Genomic DNA, 19534 nt, shown 5'->3' with positions numbered 1-19534 from the left:
AAGGCACGTTAAGTCGGTGGTCCCGGTTACTACTTACTGATTAACTGAGTAATCGTTACATGAGCCATGTCAGGGGCCTTTGGCGGCTCAATAATAACCCTGACACCAGGGTTGATGGGGTTGGTAATCCACCTCACAACCCACACGATAGAAGAAGTGCAGGGAGTGCATGGATAGTTTCCAACTAGTCAAATCAGTTACTTTTTAATAAACATCCAAATACGAAATTACTATGGAATTTGTATGAAAAGGCAACCTGTGACGTCTTAAAAAAAAGTGACAAAATGACATTGATATCGATACTGAAACATCGATAAATATTGTAGTAAGAACGCAAAAGTAGGTACTATAACTGTATACAAATGAACGCGTTTAAAAACTTACGTTACCTACTGTATTTTTCTTGAAACTCAATTATTGTTTCAAGAAAAATACAGTATTGGAAAATAAACTTTTTTATCTTTTAATTTCCCGTTCAATTATCTTTCTTTACTCTTATTAAAACCTCAAATACTAACCATCAAGGTAAGGGTTTAATATGACTGATGGAAATTATTAGTAAATGCTTCTAATATTTACATTTTGCATTTTCTTACTCCTTAACCAAGAACATCAACTATTTGTCCTACTTACTGTACAAAAAACAAAAATAGGAACGCGAACATAAATATTGAAACTAGACGTTTGAAACGTTCAAAAGTAAATCGACCAGACAGAGAAGAATAAATAAAACAAATGGTAGCAGAGAAAAGGGTCAAAAAGGCTTCTATTTTCATGTAAATGTTCAATTGTGCCGAGAACTCAACTCTTCAATCTTTGATGTGTAAAGGGAGAGGGTGGTATCAAAAGGGAGAAGGGGATGAAAGGGTGGGAGGGGGAAGGAACAAAGGTGAGATAACATGAGATGTTTATTGTTCGATAAGGATTCCCGACTTTCTTGTCAAGGATAAAATGTGATGGTATATTTTGTGTGCAAAGCAGTGTAGGTTTAACAAAGGCGGTAAGTACCTATGTGATATTCCGAAAAAGAATTGGGTAGTTTTCTAGGGCAAAGATAAATTGTAAAATTCTGATTACTTATTAAAGACAGACGTAAAGGTGACTAAAAGGGTTTTCTGTTTTAAAGAAAAGAGTAACAGTTTTATTAAAGAAAAATGTAATAATAAATAATATATGACATTTTGTCACGTTTTTCTATGACGTCACAGGTTACTTTTTCATATAAATTCCGTAGTAATTTCGTGTTTTGACGTTTGGTAAAAACTAACTGATTTGACTAGTTAGATACTAACTAGCCTATTATTATCTAAAATTATGCGTGTGTTCATTTTTAATAAAGTCCAAAATTCCTGAGGCGTCACAACACTCGCAGTTACTTTTGAAAATGGCATATATAGGGTATAAATAATATGATAATTGAGGAGCTTGATGGCGCAGCGGTAAACGCGCTCGGTCTGCGATTGTTGAAGTTAAGGACCTTTCGCAAAGGCTGGTCTAAGGATGGGTGACAACAAAAAAAAAGTTTTCATCGCGAGCTCCTCCGTGCTTCGGAAGGCACTTTAAGCCGTTGGTCCCGGCTGCATTAGCAGTCGTTAATAACCAACAATCCGCACTCGGCCCGCGTGATGGTTTAACGCCCGATCTCCCTATCCATCCATAGGGTAGGCCCGTGCCCCAGCAGTGGGAACGTTAATGGGCTGATGATGATGATGTATATTATAATGACCTGTAATAGTATAGATTAGAGAGAACATTATCCCAACGACACGCACAGAATAATTACAACATGGAACATTATACAAGCATCACGCCTGTATCCTCTAGGGAGTAGGCAGAATTGTATAGAAAATGTGCTTAGACTTCGTGTCCATTTTTCGTTTAATGTGCTCCCTGATTACCTTACCGGTTCCAATTGAAAATCAGCGCCATAGTCTAGGCTATGACATTATGCTGGAACCGTTTCGGCATACGTTCATAATTGTATTATTTTTTAATATGTGAAAACATTAGTTTGTCGATTTTTTTTTCTTTCTTTCTATAGTATACACACCTACTTCTGGCCAGCTACGTTTAAGTTCCATGTAACAGGGGGCGAGTATTCCGGCCAAATAATTAATGCCATCCGCGGCAAATCTGCAATAAGTCACGTCAAAAAAAGGGGGCGAGCCTATTGCCATTATATCAATTAACTATAGGTATTCCAAACATGAATTTATACTCATAAAACCGAATTCAGAACATCATGGAACATTATATTTAGAATTAATTTGAACTTGGAATGAAACAATTCTTTTTTCATTTTGTCCCTAAAAGTTCACGAGAAATAATGTGGAGATTTTTAAAACGTGTTTGTAATTGGAATGTAGAGCGCGTTTCATTTGGAACACAGCCATGAGAAAATTGGATATGCAAAGAAGTCTGATATGAATCTGATCTTGTAACTTCTTGTTTTGCATATGTAGTTTCATGCGAGTTACTTGTTTTCATGGATAATGGTAGAAAACTTTATCCAACGCGGGAAACACGAATTTCCATGAAATCTCATTGCGTCGTGCCCGGATTTCTATTAGTCCGATTACATGTATAATCGTCCGGTATCGTCTTATGCGTCTTCATCTGCATGAAAAGACCTTTGTTTTTTACATAAGTGACAACATTTGATTTCGAAGTAAGTCACATGCCCCTATCATTATCCCGATTTTCACAGGGTCCGCTTACCTAACTGGAAGATTTGACAGGTCCGGTTTTTTACAGAAGCGACTTCCTGTCTGACCTTCAAACCCGCGAAGAAAAAACCAGCCCAATACAGGTTAGGTCACATATCTCCGAAAATACATTTAATTTCTCGGGAATGTGGGTTTCCTCGCGATGTATTCCTTCATCGCTGTGCACGTGATAATCATTTATGATCCAAACATGAATTCGAAGACAAATTCGACAATCATTGGTTTAAGCCTGTGCTGGATTTGAACCGGTGACCTCAAAGTGAGAGGCAAAGCGTTTTACGGATTTTGAAGTAAGTATATTCGTCAATTTATTTTGAGGGCTCTCACCCGCTACAAAATTTAAGAATAAGACGACAGGCCTGCTTGGGACTTACATAATATTCTGTTTATGTACCTTGTGGTACACATTGCATTTTACCTCGGTGAGTGTCGATGAACAGCCCTTTAGAGAGCTGAGGGGCAAGCAACTGTCACCTAAGATAGCGAATGCCCATTCTTTCTCACCAACTTAACACGTTGACAGTCCCCATACGAAGTGTTTTGACGTCCTTATAAGTCCCACATATTACTTCAATTTTTGTCAACTGATGTCTATTTAGTTTATTGAAAAAGTAAAGCTGATACTAACAGATATTTTTTACTAAACCTTCAGTCACTTCAGCCTTCAAACAGGTGGACAGTAGCATACATCAAACATACTGTAATACAAACCTTTGCTAAGTTACCCGGGATGCAAGTGGAGCACCCGCCCTTAGTGCGTACCTGGTCTTCTTTTAGTGACCCATGTATGTGCCACTGACATATGGAGCTAGTCCGTCATGACCCGTATATGGTTCACTGGACTGCCAACGTGTTAATAATACATATCCAAAGAAAACATCTTACCATTGATACGTAGGTTAGGCAACTCTAGCATCCTAATCTATATCTCGGTACATCAATCCTTCTTGTCGTCTCCATATGTTATAACTCCATTTTTAGAAGATTTACAATCCTTTCAGGTAAGCAGGCAATGTTGGGGAAATACAAAACATCGCAACTCGCGTTAGAGGCATCTGTACACAAACTCTTATGATTAATGGCCGCTGGAACTTCTAAGTATTTTCTCGTATTGCTAAACATGTGTTTGAATTGGTCCCAACTCTGCGCATAGGGATTTGTTTTATTAAAACTAACTCATGTGAAATTGTGCTCTGTGTCTTTCCACCTCTGTTGTCGTTTTTGGTAATCGTTTGCAACTTTGCTAACAACCATGGTCGACTTTTGTTTTGTGTATTTTGACACTCAAACTCAAAAAAATCCAGTTGGTAACATAGTTACACTTTGCATCGTTAATTTTTACATGCATATTTCACAACCTGCATAGCCGAAGAAAAGTAGCTGGTAGAAAAACCTCGGCACAAAGGTCTAGACGTTCTTAAAAAGTATATTATAATATACAGGGTATTAGTTCGTCAATTGAAATTTTCCATATAAATTATATTAAGTGGATTTTCCATCGCAAAAGTATAGAATTGAAAATAAAATTAAAAACACAAAAAAGAAAATGAATTTTGCGACGGAAAATTCCACTTCATATAACAACTAACTACTTCATATAACTCAGAATCATGGTCTGAATCATCCCCCTCAGTATTCGTTACGATGTCACTAACATAACCTCAGTATACGTTACGCGCCGAATGCTTCAAAATAGACAAAACAAAAATTGACCTTATCTGTTCTGTGATAAAGATAACGGGTATGATTTGTGTATTTTTTTGTAACTATGACACGTATGCACAAAAATAGCCTATATACGTTTGAACCAAACAAGCTTCAGAAATTCTGTACATGTTTTATGTAATAAAGTATTGAAATTGTATAAACCAATTTGGACGTATTACAGACTTATAGTTATCTATATAGTTGGATATTTGCACGCACATATTCCGTGAAAAATCAAAAAAGGAACCAGTTACCGATTTATGAACCTTTTTAAAGAAATATACAGAAAAAAAGCAGCCAGCATAACACCTGATTCAATAAGTTTCTGTGAGTGTGGAAGTTTTCCTCTTTCGCTATTTTTGGTGTTATTCTGTTAGTACGAGTACCTACTTATATTGCCAGCCAGCCAGCAATATGTTTCCAAATCACGTACAGAGTTTACATAGGGAGGAGTCGTTTTACGTTTATATTTCCTTCACAGATCCACAGTGTGAGAAACATTCCGGTTTGTTTTTCGCTCTGATTTGCATTGAGAGCTTTTCGGAAGGAAATATGGCTATAGTATCGATTAAAAACTAGTCCTATGTTTTTTTTTAACAGTAACCATTTATTATTAGTCTTATGTACCTACTAATAAAGATGTACAGTGTTCCCCCCCCCCCCATTCTTAGTGCTTTCTTAAAGATAAAATTGTTTGAGTAACATTTCAAACTTTTTTGTGATATTGTTATTTCAGTCCATAAAAATATAACAAGCGTTCTAGTTTTTCATTGTTTCATTTTTTAAATTAGCTCCATTTTCTTACGAGCATTTCCAGCTCAAAACCATACGAAAACGAAGCAAAATCCAACGAACCTCAGTTCAAACCACGAGAATAGACCCAGTGTTAATGTACTGTGAAATCGTTTGCAATTAAAATTTTCATACTTGTTTTGTTTTCTTCACAAACGGTTTATGGTTTTATTGACATTAAATTTTGAACACTTAACTTTGAAATAATGAGTGTACACTGTACTATAGTTGTTAAGCCACGTGTGGACTATTTACAGAGCTGAATTTATTACGTTTAAATTGTGGGCGAAGACGACTTTTATGAGTTTTTTATTGCACCATCTTTTAGTATTTCTTTGAATTTGGAATACCTGCCTAACTTATAAATAAAAAGTTGGTATTCAGCCTTCCACATAGAAACAAAACGAAAAGAAATGTATTTATCTACTTTGATTATGTATCTGCCGACCCATAATAATTATGTTGGTATGTGTCGTTGTATGTGAATAACTTTTTCATGCCTAAATCGTTAAACGGATTTAGCTAAGAGTCAATATATAATAAGTATATAATATAATATATAATATAATAGGTATGTATGTAGGTATATAATATTTTATATGTGTATATATTTATAGAAGCTTAGGCATATGTTTGTGTATATATATTTTTTTAAACGGTTTTATATGTAGATATAATTATTATAATGTATTTAATATATTGCACCTCTTTTTATTCTTCCGCAGTTACTCTAATACTACCTCTGGGTTGGCTGGAAGCGAGATCTCTCTTAGAGATAAGTCCACCCTTGTAAACGTCCATTTCTTGTTTGTGATGTAACTAGTTGTTAAGTGCAATAAAGTATATTAAAATATTCATACTCAACGTGATTACCAAAGTCGATGCAGCGGAAGTCACGGGCGCAAAGCTATATACTTATATTGAGCTTATGCTCAACTGTATCCCAATTGGGATAGTCAGAGGAAGTAAGTACCCACACTTCACCGAGCTTTCAGTTAGACCAACATGTTAGGTGGTAAGAAGTATCGCTGTCTATAACTCGAACTGTGATAGTGAAAACTGCACTTAAGATAAATGAATATTTATTGGTACAAGTCCGGTTCCGAACCAGCGTTCTCCGTTTGAGGAGCTTACCAATGTACCACAGAACCACAATACTTTAGCCATAGAGAGGAAGAAACCGCACCAAATTGTAATAGATGTTTTCTTGCCACTGGTTGCCTGGAAGAAATAGCTGCTTAGCAATAAGGCCGCCAGATTATACTGTATCTTTCGTCCATGTGTTTAAAATTTGTTTCGTATGTTGTGTGCAATATAGTATATTTGTATTTGTAAGAAATATTTTAGGACTCCGATACCGACCACGCAGGCGTGGTTAACGCTTTCCCTCATTCAGCGCTATAAGTAATCCTCCCAGACGACGCCCTGAGCCGAGGTTCGCGCCCTACTGGGCATCCTCAGGCCTTTTGTCTTAAATTTTGTACCAGGTGAGAGCCCTAAGCGCTCCCCATTTGTTCGACCAAGTAGTTAATGCCTTCTGCGGCAAATCTCTAAGCTAATACAATAAGTCACTTTTCAAACAGGGCACTGACTCAACGCGTGAGTCGGCTCACTAATATGGTCATATTATTGAAACGATATCGTGATCCATCACTAATATACTATCATCACGTAGCTGAGTGGGTGCTCGTGCGTCACGAATTGCGTTTATAATACTTATATTAGTATTTAACAGTTTAATTTGTAGTTTCATACATAATTTAGGCTTCGTTGTCATTGTCTGTGCGTCGCAGCGGTATACTCAATAACTTTATTGCCATGCCACAACGAAGGTACAGTTGACATTGTAATATAAGAATTATAGGATTTTTTGGCTGGTAGCTCAGTTAGAAAAACACTTGTCTCGCACTGTAAGGTCGCAAGTTCGAAACCAGCACGGGCCTAAATCTATGATTTTCGAAAGCGTTCTTGAAATTCGTGTTTGGATCATGATTATCACATGCTCAGCGGTGAAGGAAAACATCGTGAGGAAACCCACATACATACCTGATTTTTGATCATCTTAAACTGGCTTCTATTTCTAGATTAGCATTAAATAACTTATCTTTGACCCAATCAATTACCCTATTTATGTAGAAGCACACACCGGAGACTTCATACAAAACACCTTCTTCTTCTTTGCGAGTCGATGGCAAACACCTTGTTTAACACAGACACATTGATGTTATCGCACACGCGCATCTGTGTGTGTGACGTCTGACGTCCATTGAAGACCGAGGAGCTCACCGTTGGTGGGAGCGGAGTGGAACGGAGAGTTGCCGTTCTATAACATAACATAAACAGTCTATACACGTCCCCCTGCTGGGCACAGGCCTCCCTTCAATCAACTGGAGAAGGGGTACGAAGCATAATCGACCACGCTGCTCCAGCGGGTTGGTCGAGGTGTTTGGGCTAGTAGCCCGGGACCAACGGTTTAGCGTACCTTCCGAAGCACGGAATCATCTTACTTTAACCTTTCTACACGTAGAATTAACCCTTATTCTATGGTACGAGTATTCGAAGGACGTAATATACGATCCCGACGACCCGATTACTCTAGCCATAGAGGCAGCCAATCAGCTCGCGACACCAAACACTTCAAGACACCGATACCGACCCCGCCGGCATGGTCGACGATTTCCCTCAATCAGCGCTTATCGCTATCGATCCACTAGGGTCGATTAATTCTTTCAAATATTTTTCCTCTCAGACGACGCTCTGAGCCGAGGTTCGCGCCCACAGGGCACCCTCAGACCTGTTGTCTTAAACGAGAGCCTTCAGCGCTCCCCATTTGTCCGGCCAAGTAGTTAAAGCCATCTGCGGCAAATCTACAATAAGTTACGTAAAATAAGGTACGGGTATGTTTAGTACAGTTTTCTCACACGCAACGTGTCAGAGAGCGTATTGAGAGAGCCACAAGCAAGTACTCAATGTATTTCCGACCGGGCTATTTTAGTCGCATGCGCCGATCGCTATGTTTTTCAATTCCGTAACGGCTATGAATAGTTCGGATATTTCCTATATTTCTCGTTTCGATACTGTTGCGAGTGCCGGGGAAGGAATGCCGTAATACTCTTTGTATTATTTACAATAGATACCTATTTATAACCGGCTGAGGGGTCTCGGGATCACTATCATTATTGGTATTGTTATGACATTTAAACCCACCCGGACTTACGAGCGGCATAAGAGTCGCAACACCACGATAAGTATCATTGAAGACCAAGATCACTCTCAAGATTTGTCATTGGTGCATCGCTAGCCGCGGAAGCCAGAAGAAGAAAAAAAAGAAGCGCAACGCGCCTGCGCGCCTTTACAAGGTTACAGCAACGGGTCTGCGCGCCGCTACGAGGGCACTGCGACGATCTCGGTGGAACAGCTGACGACACGCTCTTTTCTCTTATTTACTTAAATCAACAATTACCAGTTTTTACAGTCCGCTCATCGTTTCCTAGCACCGTAAGCAAGCGACTATTGTTAATTCCCACGGGTTCTACGTAGTCGTTACATGAGCCATGTCAGGGGCCTTTGGCGGCTCAAAAGTAACCCTGACACCAGGGTTGATGGGGTTGGTAATCCACCTCACAACCCACACGATAGAAGATAGAAGAAAGCCCCATATAAAATGTATTGACTTCCTTGTAAGTCTCGTATATTACTTATTTTTTTGGCAACTGTTGTCATTCTAGTTTAATGAAAAAGTAAAGCTGAATAAGCAGATATTTTTGATTATTTGAATATTTTTACTAAACCTTCAGTCACTGCAGTTTTCAAACAGGTGGAAAGTAGCATTTATCAAACATGCTGTAATATGAACCTTTGCTAAGTTACCCGGGATCCAAGTGGAGCACGTGCCCTTAGTGCGTACCTGGTCGTCTCTTAGTGACCCATGATGGGGAAGATCCTATTACCCTTCTACGTGTCCACACCAACTAACCAATTATGTATGTCGCTACAATAAAATGTGTATTTCTTATAGAAAATTAGCTTGACGACAATAGACAAAGGCGTATTATCTCCGGTCGTCACTTCTTCACACTTCGTTAAGTGTCAACGACTTCGACTATAAATTACATTGACATTTGTCAAGTACGTGTATTAGGCGCTCATTTATAATGAATTTGAGTGCAGACATCAAATATTATGTACCGGGCGAGAGTCTTCAACGCTCCATTTGTCCGGCCAAGTAGTTAATGCCATCTGCGGCAAATCTACAATAAGTCACGTCAAAAAAAACGCTGCTAAAGCAAGTAGATAAGTTAACTGACTTGATCATTATATCATTATCTTTCCTTTAAATTAAGTTATTTTCACATATTTAAAAAAGAATCTTGCTACTTATTTTTGTTTGTTCAAAACACTTATAAATTATTTATTTTCACAGTAAAAGACGCTTATCTAAAAGCCTGAATAAGGCTTATGCGAGCAGCGAATGAAAATTGCCCCTCGTAATGTATTATATTTTTAATTAAGATAACTATGTAACAGCATATTATATTTTATCCTAAATACAAAACTTTATCAACGTTTAATAAGTAGGTACTTACACTTAACATTCAATTTCCTTACAATAACAAATAATTAGCTCTATTATTATAATTATTTGCACATGTGAGCAGACAGACAGACATATTTAGACCAGTTCATTGCCCTATGACGTCATCGCTGAATGAATATGCACAAACAAAACTAGTTAATGGCCCCGATTCCTGCAGACACCTCCTAATTTTATTTTAAGTTATACTTATAATTTATCTAAGTTATGCCTGTCATTTTCTTATCCGCCGAAAAGGAAAGGGACGGATAATTGACAGCTCTTAATTTTAGGAAGAATGAGTAAATTAATGAATAACCCGGGCGAATCAAAAAGGTATCTCGCTACGTATGCAAACCGTTTGACGTGTGCTGTCTACTTAATTCTGTCGGGTTATTGGCCAATGCAAATTTTTTAGACAGTTGTTTTAGATATGTGCTTAAAATTGACGTGTGTTCCATATATTTTATGCTTGTCTATTGCCCGTCCCTTTCCTTTTCGGCGGATAAGAAAATGACAGATATAACTTAAAATAAAATTAGATGGTGTTTACAGAAATTAGCACCAATGTCTGTTCTATACTTAGTATTATTCTTTATTCTATGACTTAATATGGCAATTATGTCACTAGTAACAGTTTGTCCGGCCATGTTGTTAATGCCATTTACGGCAAATCTACAATTAGTCACGTCAAAAGAAATAAAGTTACATAATTTATACATCAATGTAAGTAATAATAAATTACGGTGAAGTTTATTTTTGTCAGTGTCGAAATGTTTTTGTGTGGGTAAGGTTGATAGATAGATAGAATACTTTATTGAGCACAATGGACACAAATACAGAAAACAACATATACAGAAAAGCACAACAGGCGGCCTTATTGCTCATGCAGCATTTTCTTCCAGGCAACATTTGGGTACAGGAAAATTTTGTACAAATATAATAGTAGCGGGTTAGTGCATTCTAACGTAATAAATAATTAAAAAGAACTACCCACATAAATATGTACATTAAGCGCTTTATCAGAGAGGTGAGTAAGCGGCTAAGGGACAAGGTAACGACTCCCGGGAAGGAATTACCTAGCGCATCATATTTGCCTTGCCATCCAACGGGGTAATGGGGTTTGGTCGAGAGGTGGTATAAGGGAGCATTTTAATTGAGCCAATAGTAATGTACTTTTGTTTCTTTTTGTTTTTAGTTTTAGTAGTCTAGTTGTAAAGTTAAGATTAAAAATATTTAATTGTTAAGTTTATAAACAAATGAAATATAAATACATATACTACTTAGACGATAAAAAACTATTTATAATATCGTCATCATCAATTTAAGAGCCATGCTCTTGTCGGTGCAGCATTTTCCATGCTACTTTTTTAGGGAAAAATAGGGTAGTGGTTTCCCTCTTGTCTTCCGCCCCGCAGTACTCTGTCTGACGCAAGTGGGATGACGCCCAGAGTAGTCTATTACAAAGCCATACTAAGACTCCTGTCCTCCGCCTCTGAATAGTACTGACAGTTACTGCTGCCCTCTGTCAGGTTCCAGGTTACAGTCCCTGTGACTTGCCCTTTCCGTCCTACATTGCCGTACCGATGGCTCCCATCTTCGCCTCTGCAACCGTTGAGGTCTTCACCCGTATCCCTGGGCAAGGGTTCTACGTTATACCCCGTAGGTCTGGGTCCCTATTCGAACATTATAAATATATAAAATTAATTTATATAAATATTGGCATACCTATATAAGACCTAGGTACCCCTTTGTAAAGTACCGTAGGTATACTTTGCTAAATCATACCGCAGTCGTAAAATTCGACTAAGGAATTACACTGTGTCTAATTTAATGTACTCATGTATAAATCAAACGGTCTCGGCTGAATATTATATTCCAGTATACTACACTATAATTTAGCTATGACACACAGTAATAATCACAAGTTGAGTACAATTTACAATGATAATAATATGAGTATGATTTGTGACTGGCCCATCATCATCATCATCTCCCCAGCGTTATCACGTTTTTTACAGGGTCTGCTTACCTACCCTGAAGATTAGACACCCTGGCCCACGAAGGCCATAATTGAAAAAAACATTCAATTTGCACATTTAATTATTTTATTAAAGTTAGAAAAAACGCATAATTCTTACAAAATGCAGCCAACTTATAAATTTGGGCCGATAAAGTACCTTTAAAGTCTTAAACTGTTGTGTATCTGAAACAAAAAATAATAATAGAAAAGCATTTTTTACGTCTTTATTCTTTAGTCAAACGAAATTGGACTCTGCAGTTCACTTTTATCAATTGCGCCATTTGTCAGTTTCATGCTAGCGGGTAACTGAACTATTTACTATAAGTATATATAATCGGTTTGGTAGGTACAGAACATGTTTTAAAGATTCACAGGCAAAGGGATTCTCGTTAAGTTTTGGGCATGATTTGGGTTCAAGTGACAATATAGGGTCGTCATTTTAATAATGTCCAATATTCAAGGAATTATTTTTACCCTGAAATCAATGTCAATTAAGTATTTATTGACCCCGATTCCTGCAGAAAGCTACTAATTTTATTTAAGTTATATCCGTCATTTTCTTATCCGTCAAAAATGAATGGGACGGATGAGTTTTTCTTTTTGAAATGAATGATTAACCCGGGAAAATTAAATAGACATCTCGCTGATATGCAAACCGTCACAACTTCGTTCTGTCGGGTTACTGACCAATATAAAATTTTTGGGAAAGTTTTTTAATTCCTGCCTAATAATGACGTGTGTTCTATAAACGTAATGCCTGTCTATGACAAGTCCCTTTCCTTTTCGGTGGATAAGAAAATGACTGGTGTAACTTAAAATTTGATGGTGTGTATTGAAATCATCTCCATTATTTTCCTACTCTAACTACACACCTATTACTAGATACTACACCTATTTACCCTTTAGGGATACAAGCGTGGTGATATGTCATTATTATGGTGTATTTTGTTCCATTTCTAATTAACCCACACGTTATCAGAAGACTAGCAGCCCTATTAATAAAACGGGAAGCTGTCATACTGTTTTGAACTATTTCTGTCCAGTTATGTGTCCGCGTCGCTAATCTGCTTAACAATAACAAATAGCCGTATTTGCGATGACGTTTTGTTGGATTTTTAATGGATATTAACTGTACATTTCATTTTATTTTCAGGTAAACTCCGGCAACCATTCATTGTAATCTTCAACAGTAAAAGGTATTTTTCATCTCACTCAAAGCAGTTGTTAAGTACTTACTTTATTTTTGTCCATTGAAAGTATTTTAACAATTTTATATTAATGACACTACATTTCATAAATTAAGCTCATGACTAATATGAACGGTATTAGTGACGAAACGAATACTAAGGAGTATGCACTAGTAGACACTTTTGCGACGGCAAATTATACTTGATAATTAATCATGAATCATGGTCTGAATCATCCCACTCAGTATTCGTTACGATGTCACTAACACCCTGAATAGATAACATACATAAACAGCCTATATACATCCCACTGCTGAGCATAGGCCTCCCCTTTTTTTATTGACGTTGGGAAATGCGTTACGCATACCACGCCGTCCGGGGGGACGACGTGGTTATGTGGGCCTCCCCGGCTGTCGCCACCCGGTATATTGCACACAACCGCGTCCCCGCCGGCGGATGCCCTTTAGGGCCCAGCGCCCATGGGAGCGCGTCAAGCGCCTCCCCCTCCACCGAGGGTTGCCCGGAACACTTGGGGAGCCCTACAGCATGAGCCTCCCCTCAATCAACCGGAAGAGTTGATCTCAAAAAGTCGACTTCAAAGCCTGAGTCGGGAATTGAATCTGTGACACTACGGTGTAAGCAACGCGTTCTCCGAACAAGACAAACACGGATTCAGATAATCAACAACAACATCAGACTAACAAGTACAAAACATAACTTATTCACTACATAAGCAAGATAACAGCTTCATTAACGTCCTGAACAAAACACAAATTCTGGGTCGAGGTCAAATAATAATGCGAAGGAATCCCTAGGGTCTGTCATAATTGAGAGATGACGGCGACAAGGTGTCAACTTGACATCATCATTGTAATACTGCTCACAAGTTACAACCTTAGCATATTAAGCAAATAGCCTTGGAAGTTTAATTTAGTAATTATTGTTGGTATATTATGTACACACATACGGACATAAGATCACGCCTATTTCCCTTTGGGGTAGGCAGAGAACACGGAATTCCACTTATTACGATCCTGACACACCACAAAAAGAAAGTGGTATATTCCACCACACATATTTGTATTTTTTGCATTTGTGGTGGTTTTTTAGTGGTATTTGGTTTCCAGCGAAAGTGGTGTATTATGTGTATATGTCGCTTTGTCGTTTTGGGTTTTTCTTAGGTTGTCTAGGTAGCAATATGACTAACTTCATTACAGAGTTTATCGCGAAACGCCTAGACATCAGTTTACCTAGGTCCTATATTGACCTCGGCGTCGTTACTTGGTAGTCAAATTTCAGGGCTTCGTAGAACTTCACGCCCGTAAACCTTACAGGGTTTGTAATATAATATAGGTATCCAGTCGCTCGTATAGAGGAGTAAAATCTACAACTGAAAAAATAATACTTATTTTAAGCAATATTTACAGTAATATTGATATTTGAAATTGTTCAATACGTCAATTTAAAATATTAATATCCCCCTACCTATCACGCTGGTCTAACAAGGACCCCGATATCGAACCCGCCGGCGTGGTCGACGATTTCCCTCATTCGGCGCTTAGCGCTATCGACCCACTAGAGTCGATTAATTCTTTCAAATATGATCCCCTCAGATGACGCCCTGAGCCAAGGTCCGCGCCCAACTGGGCACCCTCAGGCCTGTTGTCTTAAATTTTGTACCGGGTGAGAGCCCTCAGCGCTCTCCATTTGTCCGGCCAAGTAATTAATGCCATCTGCGGCAAGAAAAAACTCAGTCACTGATCTAACAGAAAGCTTGGTGAAGCGTAAGTAGGTACTTAGTTCATCTTGCGATGGGTGTACCTCTGTCTACCTGAATTTCAAATAAAGTACTGTGCTTATGTTATGTTATAAAATGTCGAAAATGAAACTAAATATTTCCTACCCAAAAAAGAAGGTCAAACCAACATCAATTCGCAATTTCACGCCGCAAAAAATCGTACAAATTTCTTGAAAAAGATTTTAAAATCTTCGCAAATTTTGCACGTAGTTCGAATGTAGCGTGTGTTTTTAATTTTTCATGGCATTCCCTGTGGAGTACCCACATAAGCTGATTAATTTATTCTCACGTAAGGGTCCGTCCCGTATCAGTTTTACGACTTCGACCTTCACCTTCCAAAGGCAGTGACCTCTGGTGGGGTACAACCCTATCTATTACATTTAAGGAGAAGTTATGGATCGAAATTTACACTGGAGACAAGGCAATTTTCAGTCAATTTGCTAACATTGGCGTCCCAAGACAGATTGATGAACTGTATTGGGACAGATTACTATCACCTACAGGTTTAAAAGAGGCCATTATCTAGAGATTACAGCATTAGATAAAACGTAGTTTTTAGTTAGTTATCACATTTGCAATCCTTGGCTGTTCGCATCAAATAAGGAAGAGGCGAAACGTTTAGTGCGGATTGGTATATCATTTAACAGCCTCGGTGGTCTAGTGGTTAGAGCGTTAGGCTCACGATCTGGAGGTCCGGGTTCGATTCCCGATGGGGACATTGTTGAAATCACTTTGCGAGACTGTACTTTGTTTTGTAAGGACTTTTCAGGCTTGAATCACCTGATTGTCCGAAAAAGGGCACGTTAAGCCGTTGGTCCCGGCTATTAGCCGTAAAAACACCTCCACCAACCCGCATTGGAGGAGCGTGGTGGAGTATGCTCCATACCCCCTCCGGTTGATTGAGGGGAGGCCTATGCCCAGTAGTGGGACGTATATAGGCTGTTTATGTGTATGTGTGTGTGTGGTATATCATTTAGTCATAAACGATGTTACATTGGCATCAATATTTTTGATCTTCAACATTATCAAGCTGGCAAGGCCTGGAACCATTACCAGCCGCTAGTACTGCTCATAAAAAGATGAAAAGTTCCGTTACGTAAGACCAAACACATTTTATCACAAAACTAAACTCAGCTCAGAATTATGAAGCATCAAATATACTTTATTAAACCAATATAAAAGAAAATACTCCGTGCTTCGGAAGGCACGTTAAGCTGTTGGTTCCGGTTACTACATACTGATGTAAGTTACATGAGACATGTCAGGGGCCTTTGGCGACTCAATAGTAACCCTAACACCAGGGTTGATAGGGTCGGATTACCAAATCCACCTCATAACCCACACGATAGCAGAAGAAGACAAACTACTTACAAAAGAGACTTAACTAGGGGATAAATGGGGACCCTATCGCTTAAAACGATTTCTTCCAGACAACCGGTGAGGAAATATGTAAAAGTTAAAAGATTGCGGGTCATTATCATTAATTTATAAGTGGAAAAGTTGGGAGACAAGTTGGCCATGTTGCAAACGATTACCTATGTTAGTAGACAGTTACACTGATAAATACCTTATGTTCATCGCATACATATTTTTTATCATTGTCACTGGTTTCCAAGTTTTCTACTTATAAATTAATGATAATAATAAAAATCAAGTCCATTTTTCGTTACGCCATTCTTTCCGGTCTTAAATGCCCTAAGCTTAAAATTGTTTGCTCGAACAAAAAAAGAAAAACAAAAACTAAAGATTCTTATCACGGAACATAAAATGTTATATTTTCCTGTTAACACTTTAAACGTTTGCGTAGTCACACGCAAAAACAAAGGTTAATAAACTTTGCAGGCATTTCCGATAGAGTTCAAAGTTATTGACTCTGTTTTGAAGGCTGTCTCTTTATCTCATGACTTTAAATATAGATTTGTGTAATCTGTTCTTTTACCTTGACTTATTTTTATTATTTCTAACAAAATTTCGAGCTTTCGTAGTCGTTCAAAATTTAAAAAATCCCTATGAATTTCATCATGTTCAGGACACAATCCCTTGGTTGTGCAACCAACGAGACACCAGCAGAGTTGGCTGGTGAAGATGTATTTAAGTAAACAAATCTTAACGGCGCAACCACGGTTGGGCCGCTATGGTGTCCCAGTGAGACAGGACCCTAAAATAGTGTTCTCGCTGACATGATGAATATGTATCATTAGGTACATACCTGTAGATATATCTATCCAAAGACTTCAATACCAAATATGGCCTTAAGTTATCTACGTATGGCTTGTGGCTCTGTTCACCTCTAATGGTGTTGACGAGCAAAACCATCTATATTCAGGAGGTAACATAGTTACATTTTCAGTCGTCATGTTTTTACATAACGAACGTCTCAACCATCTAAAACTACTGAAAGAAAGAAAAAAAGAAAATTTTATTATAAAGGGACACCACAGTAACAAATACAAAACAAAATAACAAATATGTAATATAAAACACGGAGTAACACACAACTTACATTCAAACAAAACACATAATAAAAACAACATACACGAGAAATACAAATAATTGAGTGTATGGACTGGTCAACGATGGTGGTGGTGTCCTTTATAAAAGGGCCTCACTCAGCATAAGCCGCGGCGCGAGCCACGACGCTGGTATTCTGTGGACCCTGCTAAGTGAGGCACAGAAGCCGTGTCTCCCACAAATACAACTTGAATGAATACATAATAATATTTACTTATACTATGAAAACAAAGTAGTTTACAAGAACATATATTAAAAGCGTACTGCAGCTTCTCACAACCTCTATAGCGGGGGAAAAGAAGCTGCTAGAAAAACCTGGGCACAGGGCCTTAGCTGTCCTTAATTTAATATAATGTAATGTGTAACTTACGTGACCAAATTGGTGATGTCCTTAGAAAAGGTTTAATACGATCTACTCAGAACCGGCGTGCGTGTATGAAGCGATTGATGAATGTGGAGAAGCAAGAGAAGTGTGTCAGGATCGAAGCAAATGGAACTGCAACCCCGGTGGGAAATAGGCGTGAGTTTATGTATGTATGTATGTATGTAATGTGTAACACTGATCCTATTTTCCTTACCAGAATTATGAAAATGTTTCTTTAGTATGTAGGCTTAAATCAGCACAATTTGGCCTGGGTACATTGTATTTCACGCTTCCTAGCTCTAAGGGTTAAAATACTAAAATATCTCACCTTTTTGCTTTATAAGGCAACACATAAATCTTTTCTGTGTTTGAACATGACTAAGGTAACCCTCTGTATTTTGGCAAAAATGTTTGTCCCGCATGAGGGAAGTAAATACAATTCTTTTGTCGTCATAAAACCCATATTTGTCATATTATTGTAGTTTTTATTTTATACACGGTGTTAGTGACGTAACGAAAACTTTGAAGGATAATTCAGACTTTGTGTAGTTATCAAGTGAAATTTTCCATCGCAAAAGTATGGAACTGAAAATAAAGAAAAAAAAACAATAAAATGTTAATGAATTTTCCGACAGGAATTTCCACTTGATATCAACTCAGGATCATGGTCTGAATCATGCCCCTCAGTATTCGTTACGATGTCACTAACAACCTGTATACTTTATTATTACTGTAGTAGCTCTCATTTTGGACTACTCCAAACTTCAAGGGCAATTACAACCCGTCTTCTTCTATCGTGTGGGTTGTGTGGTGGATTACCAACCTCATCAACCCTGGTGTCGAGAGGGGTTACTATTGAGCCGCCAAAGGCCCCTAACATGACTCATGTAACGTCTACGTATAACCCGTGAGAATTAACAACAGATACCTCGCTCTTATGATGTAATAATGACGTCCAGTGCCTTAGCCAAGTAACAAACAACCATGACAATCGACACTGACTCCCCTTTACTCCTTACCGATTACCCGTCCCTTTCCTTTTCGGCGGATAAGAAAATGACAGGTATAACTTAAAATAAACTTAGATGGTGTGTCCTGGAGTCAGCATCTCTATATCCTATATTCTTTGATATTTGTATCGCTTCCCATTATTATTTTTACGGTAGATGATTTTTTACGTTTATCATACTCTCAGACCGTCACATCTTTATGGTTTTGTTTCTGGTCATTTGTGTCGAATGAGGCTTTTGAATGGGCCTTAATGTTTTGTCGTGGATACAGAATGCCCTTTCCGTTTTAATAAAATATCTCAGAGAGAAATATTTATTTTACGGATCGTTTCTTTTTCGTTATGAAACAAATAAAGGACGCAGTCTTAAATAATGGTCATACACATAAAAGTAGGACACGTCTCTATCCCCAAAGGTATACATCGTGTTAGTGACATCGTAACGAATAGTGAAGGGGATGATTCGGACCATGGAACTGCAAGTGGAATTTTCTTTCGGAAAATTTATGTTTTTTTTTGTCTTTGTTTAAATTATTTTCAGTTCCAAACTTTTGCGACGGAAAAATCCTCATGTCGCTAACACCCTGTATAGACCCACTTCTCGCTAGCTGTAATAGGGAACTCACAAAGTCGAATTCAGTGGTTTATTGGCATATAACATAACATAAACTGCCTATATACGTCCCACTGCTGGGCACAGGCCTCCCCTCAATCAACCGGAGGGGGTATGGAGCATACTCCACCACGCTGCTCCACTGCGGGTTGGTGGAGGTGTTTTTACGGCTAATAGCCGGGACCGACGGCTTAACGTGCCCTCCGAAGCACAGAATCATCTTACTTTTTC

At 38.2% G+C, this 19534-nt stretch overlaps 1 protein-coding gene across 3 annotated transcripts in view; it reads left to right on the top strand.

The window, feature by feature from the left end:
• Window positions 1-19534, top strand: part of LOC126375645 (brain tumor protein) — a 626498-nt gene that overhangs the window by 240232 nt on the left and 366732 nt on the right. Inside the window, exon 2 of one of the 3 annotated variants that reach the window (XM_050022681.1) lies at window positions 12975-13017. The exons of the other annotated variants lie outside the window; for them this stretch is intronic. The gene's annotated coding sequence lies outside the window, so the exon portion shown is untranslated. The remainder of the gene's footprint in view (window positions 1-12974; window positions 13018-19534) is intronic. 3 annotated transcript variants of the gene reach the window in all.

The sequence above is a fragment of the Pectinophora gossypiella genome, chromosome 19, assembly GCF_024362695.1.
Source record: "Pectinophora gossypiella chromosome 19, ilPecGoss1.1, whole genome shotgun sequence".
In the NCBI taxonomy this organism is placed as follows: Eukaryota; Metazoa; Arthropoda; class Insecta; order Lepidoptera; family Gelechiidae; genus Pectinophora; species Pectinophora gossypiella.
This window is presented reverse-complemented; position numbering and strand designations above follow the sequence as displayed.